We start from the raw sequence: 9,594 nt of genomic DNA on the forward strand, positions 1-9,594 counted from the left end.
GAGGATCTAGCTATAGTTCTCCTCATATCCCACACTTTCCTCTTTCTCTTCAGGCCTCCTGTCCTGCCTCTTTTCTCCCCAGGTCTGATTTCCACCCTTATTTTTCTCTGTGCTTCTTCTCCTACCTTGTTCCTTCTCCTCAAACACTACCTCTCTCTATTCTAGTTCCCCTTCTGAATGAGATTTAAGCATCCTCCCTTAAATTATCCTCTTAAAGGCTCCACCCCGCTGCCTTTTGAAACAGATGCTGAGGCTCACAGCCAAACATTGGGTGAAGCATAGACAGTCTAGTGGGGGAAGAATAACAGGGCCTAGAGATGACAGGAGCTCCAGAAGAAGACCAACAAAACCAACTAACCAAGGCGCAGAGGGACCTGTGTAGTCTGAAGCACTATCCAAGGACCATGCATGGTCTGGCTGGATCTAGGTCCTCTACATAGATGTAGCCGACGGGAAGATCTGGTTTCACATGGGTCCTTTAGTAAGAGGAACAGGGCCTGTCTCTGACATGGACTATGACATTGACTCCTTTTTTGGTTCACTTCTCCTTGATGGGAATGCCTTGCCAGGCCACAAGGGAAAAGGAAGAACTCAGTGCTGGTGTGACTTGGTGAGATGGGATGGGTGTGTAGGGGGTTCCCCTTCTCTGAGAAATAGGGGAACGGTGATAGGTGATGAGGGTAGGACTGGGAGGAGAGAAGGGAGCGTGATATGACAGGGATGTAAAGTCAATAAAGAAATAAATAAATTGATTTTCTAAGTTTCTGTTTCTATTGTTGACCAGAAGAAAACAAAACAAACAAACAAACAAACAATGTTAAAGGGCCAGGAACTCGATGTTATAGTTTTAGGAAGAATTCTTACATGCAAAGTCTATGTTATATTTGTCTGCTATTTGATATGACCCTTCTGTAGAGTTAGAGAATTGCAAGGCACCACTTCGCTTTGTTATCATGAATGATGGCTAAAAGAAAACCTTGACATTCTTAAATTACAAAAGCAAATACAATTGATTATTCTTTCTCAACTGTTTCCTATTTACATAATATAATTGACTTTCTCATTAGTCTGGTTGACCTTAAAGTTCTTCAGTGTCACACTGTGTTAGAATTTGCCAAAACTGAGAATATCCTTACAGGGAATTCTACCCTTCTAAACCTAATCCCTTCAGACTTTTACAAGAGTGTAAATGATTTTTAATTTCCTTAACTATAAATCTTGAAAAGATTTTTTTCTGAATTTTACTTTTATATTATCTCGAAGAAAAGCATGAAACATTATCATTTGACATAAAATCAAGGTCAAAAGGCATCTTCTCTTAAAAGAATAAATGGAAGTCAATGTGCCACAAGAAATTGTAAGGTAAAATGACAGGAATATTTCAATTGTTTTCTTTTTGTCTAAAATCCCAAAATATACATATTCATTCTGACATACGTAGCCAAAAGAGCTTCACCAAATCAATATGTCAGTGGTAATCCCCAGGTTTCCAACAATTCCTCAGAACATCTGGCAGAATGTGAAGCTTGTATTTGGAAAATTCAATTGATGCTCATTCTGGATTAATCTCTAACTCTGGGAATTGGTGAGTGTTTAATCCTCACATTTAATTGTGTAAACCTTTAATGATTGGGGCTTATCACAACAATTAACAACAGTTGCCCAGAAAAAATAAAGAAGGAAAAAAAAACCCACAGATTTTAAGATTAACATCTTCTCAATTTGAAAAATAATTTTGCAAACAATGGGATGGATCCAGCAATAGTTAGATTACATTTCCTGTTAAAGTACATTTCTGGAGAAAATGTACACGTTTTTATTTTTTATTCAAGAGGCTTCTCATGGAAATTTACATTTGACTCACCAGAGATGCTTGAATGTATGTAAGTTCAACTTTTTTTCAGTATTAAAGATTTAAGGCAAAATAACCTACTTCTAAAGAAATTATAGACCCGTGCTTTGACATATGAAGAAAATAGGAAAATGAAATGATTAATCCAGTGTACTGAGTTTAAAGCACAAGCCTGACCCGGTTTTGTCTTGATCATATTTGTGTTTTCATTTGTATTAAAACTTAATAGAAAGACTATGTTTTTGTGCAAATGGCTATAACCTAAGGAAACTGGAAGATTCTGCTTCATTTCATAAATATATTTGTTTCTTCACATCTTTTGTCCAATAGTCAACAAATGGCTGAAAGAGTAATGGCAGAGCAATGCAACATCTTTTCTCTTTTATGGTATAATAAGAGTTATAATTATGAGAGAGCAATTATATTCAATCTGTAGATTTGAAACTCAAAACAATGATAATTGCTGCCAATAGAAAGCAGGGAAAGTGTGTCCCATGGTGTGATCTAGACTATGACAGCTGAGAAGGGTGCCTTGCCCAAAACAATTGACTTCTGAGTGGATAGAAGCTGAGAAAATAATGATGGTTAATGGATATAGAAAGATTACACAGGGGAAAAGATGATAAGTAAAAACAGTTTCAGAAGAAGGAAGTTTGGTGCATAGTTAGTACACTAAATAATCTTTTTGTATTAATTCCCCCAGTTGTTCTAGAACACACTGCGAAGGAGACCAATACAGATGTACTGTTTGTGGCTGAGCACCCCCACAGTCACTCAGTCTCTGCATTTTGATCATGTTTGCGTTTCCACGTTTAACTCCCACCATCCACAAAGAAATTTCTCTGAGGAGGATGTTCCTCATGGAACACGGGAAAATCAAGTCCTGACCGGGAACATTCTGTTCTGTTTGCTTAGATCTCTTAGTCCTGGAGGGCGCCATGAAGGCTGCAGTGAGGTAAAGACTGGTAACAACAGTGTGCTGCTCCTTTCAGAAGCATAACACACGACAAGCAGGATGGCTCAGACAGCAAAGTCACTTGCTTCCTAGCATAAAGAAATGAATTCCCTTACCAAGATTCCACATGGAACACAGATTCTTACAAGTTGTCTTCTGACCTTCAAATGTGTGCTATGACATATGTATGCATGTGTGCGTGCATGTGCACACACTCACAAACACAAATAAATACATACATAAATAAACCACACACACACACACACACACACACACACACACACACACACACACACACACGTATATTCAAAAGCTATAATTGAAGCATTTTTGGATGTTTTCACCATAAAGACATATAGAAATTAGAGAACATAGGTATGTTTTGTCTGCCTTAAAAACTGTGCAATGTTTACATATGCCTAACCCATAAGTGATTCTCCATTCATAAATTATCAAAGATTTTTTTCTTTGTTAAGCTTCCTTATTTTTGGTTCTGGAATAATTTTAAAAGACCTTCATTTCATTTCAGAGTGTTTTTACATTTCCTTCACTGATAGCTACTTGCAAGCATACAATGTGCTCTGATTCCTCTCTTTCTTCCCTCTTATCTACTTCCTAGCCCTATCAAAGGCTGAGCAGCTCACACACCAGTCACACCACTTGGCCGTTTCAGATGTTTGACTTAGGGTGTGGCTTTGGCACATTTAGTTTGACCAGATCTCTGTGACCTTTTAGACTGGAACTCAATTAAAGCTTCATGGAGTTACCAGTGGGAACCTAAGAGAAGGCAATTAAAACCCTCCCAATCCTTGCCTGATAACTGACAGGTGATTCTTGCTCAGACTCACTGTATGAATCTGCAGCTACTATAAGTTTGTGCTTGCAATAGGTGCATCTTTAATTCAAATATATTACTTTGCAGACCTTCTTCCTATACTGTTGTTCATATTTTTTTTTCAAAATCATCTTCTATCATGATGAGATTCACAGTGAGTGATATAAATGTTTTGTTTATTGCTGGTTATCACCAGTTACTTATTTTCAGCCTCAGCATCCAGTGCAGACATGAATCTCTGAGTTCACTAGCATGTATTGTAAACAGACACTTCTCTGAAATTCAAATGATTCCTTAAAAGAAAGTAAAACAATACGTGTATTTTTCAAATATTTTTCTATCATTAAAATAATTTAGTATGTTAGGCATACATTTAAATAATTTAAAAAATGAAAATTAGTAATGTTGTTATAGGCTGGACAAGCAGATATTTAATGATATCTTCCTTTCAGAATTGTGTAGACTCAGAGACATTTATACCATTGAATTATGGGACAGCTGTCACTTTAGTGATCTACATGCACAGACTTAAACCCTTAGATCATTCAGGCTATCGAAGTGTTTGAAAGGAGTGTGCTTTTTGTTTTTCTGATTGCTCTAGTTTTCTGAGTTTTTTCTTATAATCTAGTTTTTAAGACTTTTGTTAACATTTTAACACGGCCCATTAGCCCTACATCTATATATATTAATCTCTCTGATTTTCAGTAATACTGTTTTGTCTCTCACTTCCACTTTTTGTCCTTCCCTTATTTCTCCCCACTTCCTCTCCTTTTCCTTAATTACTGTCTTCCTTTCTCTGTCTTCTTTTCCCATCCCCTCTCTTTCCTCTATATTTTTTTCTCTCCTGCTTTCAGTGTGTGTGTGAATATCTAAACATAGCATTTCCATCAAACTTGTATGAGAGTCTATGGATCTGTGGAAATGTAGTTAAAAAAACAATCTCATTTATTTGGCCTTTAAATAAATGGAATCCTAAAACGTATGTCAATCCAATACTTGTGCACTGTCTTATGTTTTGCTAGGTTGTATGGATTTATTAAAATTATGCCATTTATTGTGAGTTGTTGAATCATTTGATTCTGTTTATATACATCATAAGCAATATTGCAGAAGTGTGATCTTAGAAGTGTCACAGGGTTTAGATAATAGAAATGTTCCTATATATACATTCAAAATGTAGTTACAACATAAATGGCTACAAAACACCTGAAGTGGTTGGTGTAATGTTTCACAGGATTTATTTTTTTAATATTTTTGTGCAAATATGAATTTAGACGGCCACATCCTACTACTACCTGTTTAAGTAGACTACATTTCTATTACCTGGATATTTGAGAAGAAATGTAGGGCAAAGGACATTGTCAATAGAATGAAATGACAGTCTCCAGATTCAGAAAAGATCTTCACCAATCCTACATCCGACAAACGGCTAATATTCAAAAATATATAAGAACTTGAAACATTAAACATGAACAAGCAAAATAATCCAATTAAAAAATGGGGTACAGAGCTAAACAGAGAATTCTCACAGAGGAATATTGAATGGTTAAGAAGCACTGAAAGAATGAGCTGCAGTTGTATGGAAGGACTTTGTGTGTGTGTGTGTGTGTGTGTGTGTGTGTATGTGTGTGTGCGCGCGCGCGTGTGTAACTCCACAAGAAGACTATCACGGCTGGCGGGTCTGGACCCAGGGGGGCCTGCACAAACTGATGCAACCACCAAGGACATTGTAAGCAGAAAACCTAGACCCCCTGCTTGATGTAGCCAACAGACAACTTATTCTCCACATGGAGAAGGGGAGGGGAAGGTGAGGAACTGCCCCTGACATGAACTCTGGTCCCCTTGATTTGATTGATGCCACTTAGGGGAGAAACAGTGTGGGAACACTGAGGAAGGGGATGCAGGCTACCCAGATGAGACCTGACAGGCTGTGGTCAGAAGGTGGCGGAGAAGGACCGCACCTGTCAGAGGTCTAGACCAGGGGAATAGGGTGAAAGCAGGAGAGAGAGAGGAATGGGAGGATACAAATGATGGGATAACAATCTGAATAAATTATATATATAATTATATATATAATATGTAATATATATATATATCCAAAAAGGAGAAAAAATAAATTATAGGCAGTACTACATACAAAAGTGGTAATTTGGGCTCTTTTATGTTAACTGACATAGGGGGAGGTGAGGATTGCTGTAATCATAAAATGCCAAAGCAACTAATAAATGATAAGGTTTAACTGGGCCTTTGACTTCAAAGGAATAGAGTCTACGATGGCTATAGAAAAAACTGGGAGCAGGTCTCCTGATCTATGTGTAGGAGGCAGAGAGCTAACTCAAGATCGTGCCAGTCTACTGAAACCTTGAAGCCTGCCTCCAGTGGCATGCTTCCGCTAGCAAGGCCAGCCGCTTACTGAAACCACCACGGTTTCTTACATGTGAGTCCATTGTGCACATTCTCACTCAGGTTATTATCCACTTCAAGTCACAGATTTGAAACACTGTAGGGATGCTTTCTATGCATTAATAACTGTGTCTGTATGCTTGCTTACATTTTTTCTTTGAACATGAAGTCATGATTTGAAAGCTAGGTTGCAAAATTTTAGTTCCACATCTGACAACGTAACCGCTTTCATTTGTAACAATAAGAAACATAATTTTCTTATATAAGGCAATACATATGTTTTATTTACATTTCATGTTTCCCTTTTAAATTATTTTTGCATGAATGCATGAAAGTTAAAGAACTTATAAAAAAGATTTTCACGTATTAAATATATGAACTAGAGCAAACAATGTTTCTATTTTAAATCAAGTCATAACCAGAAATTTAAATTTTAATAAAATTAAATAATCAATTATTAGATAAACAAGCTAAAATATTCCTGAAGTAATGAGAATGCATTTTTTACAAGTATGAGAAGTACAGGTTTTAAAGGTTATAATTTTTTTTTTGCTTGAAATAAGGTTATAACTAAGTGGTATCAGCATTTCCAAATTTGGAGGAAAAATGTTTTCATAAACCTTAAAATACTCTCAAGTGTCAATCAATCATTTCCTTAGACATGTGACATCCTAATAGAATTGAAGTATTTAATATTTTAACTGAAGAAAGGAAAAATTGCTGAATATACAACTTCAAACTAACCCATTATATGCATAGTTTCAGCAAAACTATTTGTATCAATTTTTGTCTCATAGTAAAGTTACTCTTCTAGAAGTTTTATTTTTTGGGTAAAAATCTTATATATTTATATAATACATATATAATATATATCTTATATACTTATATAATAAACTGAATGCATAAGTCAATTTTATGATGAGTAATAGTATTATATATCAGAACCTAGAGACTAAGAACAAGAAAATCAGTATGTTCCTGAACAAAATCCACATACAAGAAATTGTTTGTTCACCTGAGGCTTAGGGCAGGCAGGAAGAGTAACCTCAGGCATGGTTCATGAAATATAAAAGCAAACAGAGCAATCATTAAAGTTCCTCTTACATCTCAAATATGCTTTTGTTTTTGCAGTGTTGAAAATTGATATGTAAGATATTTTAAAATGTCCAGACATGGCTCTTTGCACCTTTAATCCCAGCACCCACCAATCTGAGACAGACAGATCTTGAATTCAGTCTTGCCTGGTCTACAGAACAAGTTCACTGAGTACCACCAGCCTCCCCACCTAGGGGAGGTGGTCAAATATAGGTCACCAGAGTGCATGTCAGAGTCAGTCCCTGCTCTCCACATAACTGTGGAGAATGTCCTGTCCATTAGTTAGATCAGAGTAGGGGTTCGATGTTTACTAGTTGTATTGTCCTTGGTTAGTGCAATAGTTTGAGCAGACAATTTATGGACAAATGGATGGAACTATAATTTATCATACTGAGTGAGTTAACCGAGTAGCAGAAAGACTCACATGTTACATACTCACTTATAATTGGGCACTAGCACAAAAGGCATGTCCCATGAAAGTCTTCAAGTACCAAGAGATTGGGATAGATGTGAGGAAATCCTACTGGGACTCTAGATAAGAGAAATATAGGAGAATGGGGAAATAGAAGGATCCAGATGGTCCTAGAAACCTACAAGAAAAACTTTCTATAATTTAATTTAAACATTTAACATAAAGGCATCTCCATGTTTGTTAACATGATAATTATGAGTAAAATAATGTAAATTATGAAAATAACACAAATATTGATACAAACTCAGTACTAGTCTGACTTGGCAACTTCAAGAACTCTTTAGTGTTCCAGTGACATAGCTCAGCAGGTAAAAGTACTTGCTGTACATACATGATGACCCAAATACAACCCATGGATGCCTTAGTGGAAAGAGAATAACAACTTCCTGTAATGGCTCTGTGATCTCTATGTGGTATACCCATATTCAGATATCACACACACACACACATACACATACACACACACACACACACACACACACATAGACATACACACACACACACACACACACACATGCACACTCACTACAATACTACTACCTAAATTTTAAACATGTGAGAAACTTAGGTCTAGTGTTACGCTGATGGCTTGGTGGTCAAAGTGGTTGCTGGGCAAATATGAGAGCCCGAAATCTGATCGGGTGGTGCCCGAAAGCCATGGTGGTGCAAATCTATAACAAATCTATAACTCGGTTCTTTGAAAGGCAAAACCCGCATATCCTGAGTGGCTGTTGGCCAGACAGTCTTGTGAAAATAGTGATCTCCAGATCAAAAAGAGAACTTGTCTCAAAAGAAAAGGGTGAAGAGCAAAACAAATAAAGTGTTTACTTCTGGCCTGTAAGTACACACACATACACACACACACACATACACACACACACACAGGCACTCTTACACATATATTCATACATTTAAATTCATAATCTAATGAATTTAAAGCTACTCAACATTAAAATGTTTGAAGATTAATGTAATTAATTTTAGAAATGATTTTTCCTTGTTAACAGTCACTATTGGTATACAGATAGAGAAATTATACTTATAGTTCATTTTGAAGATGTAAGCACACCTCATGAATCCAAGAATTATGTTCAGAATGAAGCTTATACAAACATAAGATTCTGTTCTTCATTTGCTGTGAATAAAAAATGGTTTGTCATCAGATCTCATTCAATAGATGATTAACTCCCCAAAGAGGCTTTTACTGAGAGCGGCTTACAAATTGTCTAACAAAGATGAGAGACGTCCTGAGGGGTGTGAGAAATTTGTAATTGATCATGTTCATATATATGGAGCACACTGATCTCCCTCACTGATAACTGTGGAGGAATATCATCTGACATTACATATTAGTCCATAGCATTTCCCATGGCAATGTAGTCTCAGAAGAATAGACCTGCTTCTGATTAATTATAATTCTTAGAAGTCAATAAAATTTATATAAATTATGTAAACGTATCATACATTGGATTTATTTAGGTAGAGTTCTTACAATCACTCAGATATTTAACATAGTGAATTAAGATTTCGTACTGAATTTTTTATTTCTCTTGTGTTAGTATTCTCTCTTCCATAGAACAGACCTACAGAAATCTCAGAAATATGTGTTTTCTGGTTATAAGGAGTCTCAGAGAATAGTTAAGCTTCTTTCAAAACTGGTCGGTGAGAAATCAATGAAAGGACTGAAATCAACGCACAGTCATGGAATGCGGAAGTGCTTATGAAATTACAGGAAATGTGGTCATGGTCTGATAAAGGACACCCATGGAGGAATGGACATCCAAATGGTAGTAAAGTCTAGAATACAATTATAGGATTACAGCTGATTTTTTTATTTATCATCATCATATGGATTTACAGATTATCCTAGTTAAGCAAATAATTGGTCCAGCATTTGCTATTGAATTAAAATATACTTATTGACTCTTCAGTCTTCATGTAAGTGTTTTTTTTGTTGTTGCTTTTGTTTTTTTGTTTTTTGT

This window comes from Acomys minous (genome assembly GCF_964271855.1).
Source record: "Acomys minous genome assembly, chromosome: 10".
Taxonomy (NCBI): Eukaryota; Metazoa; Chordata; class Mammalia; order Rodentia; family Muridae; genus Acomys; species Acomys minous.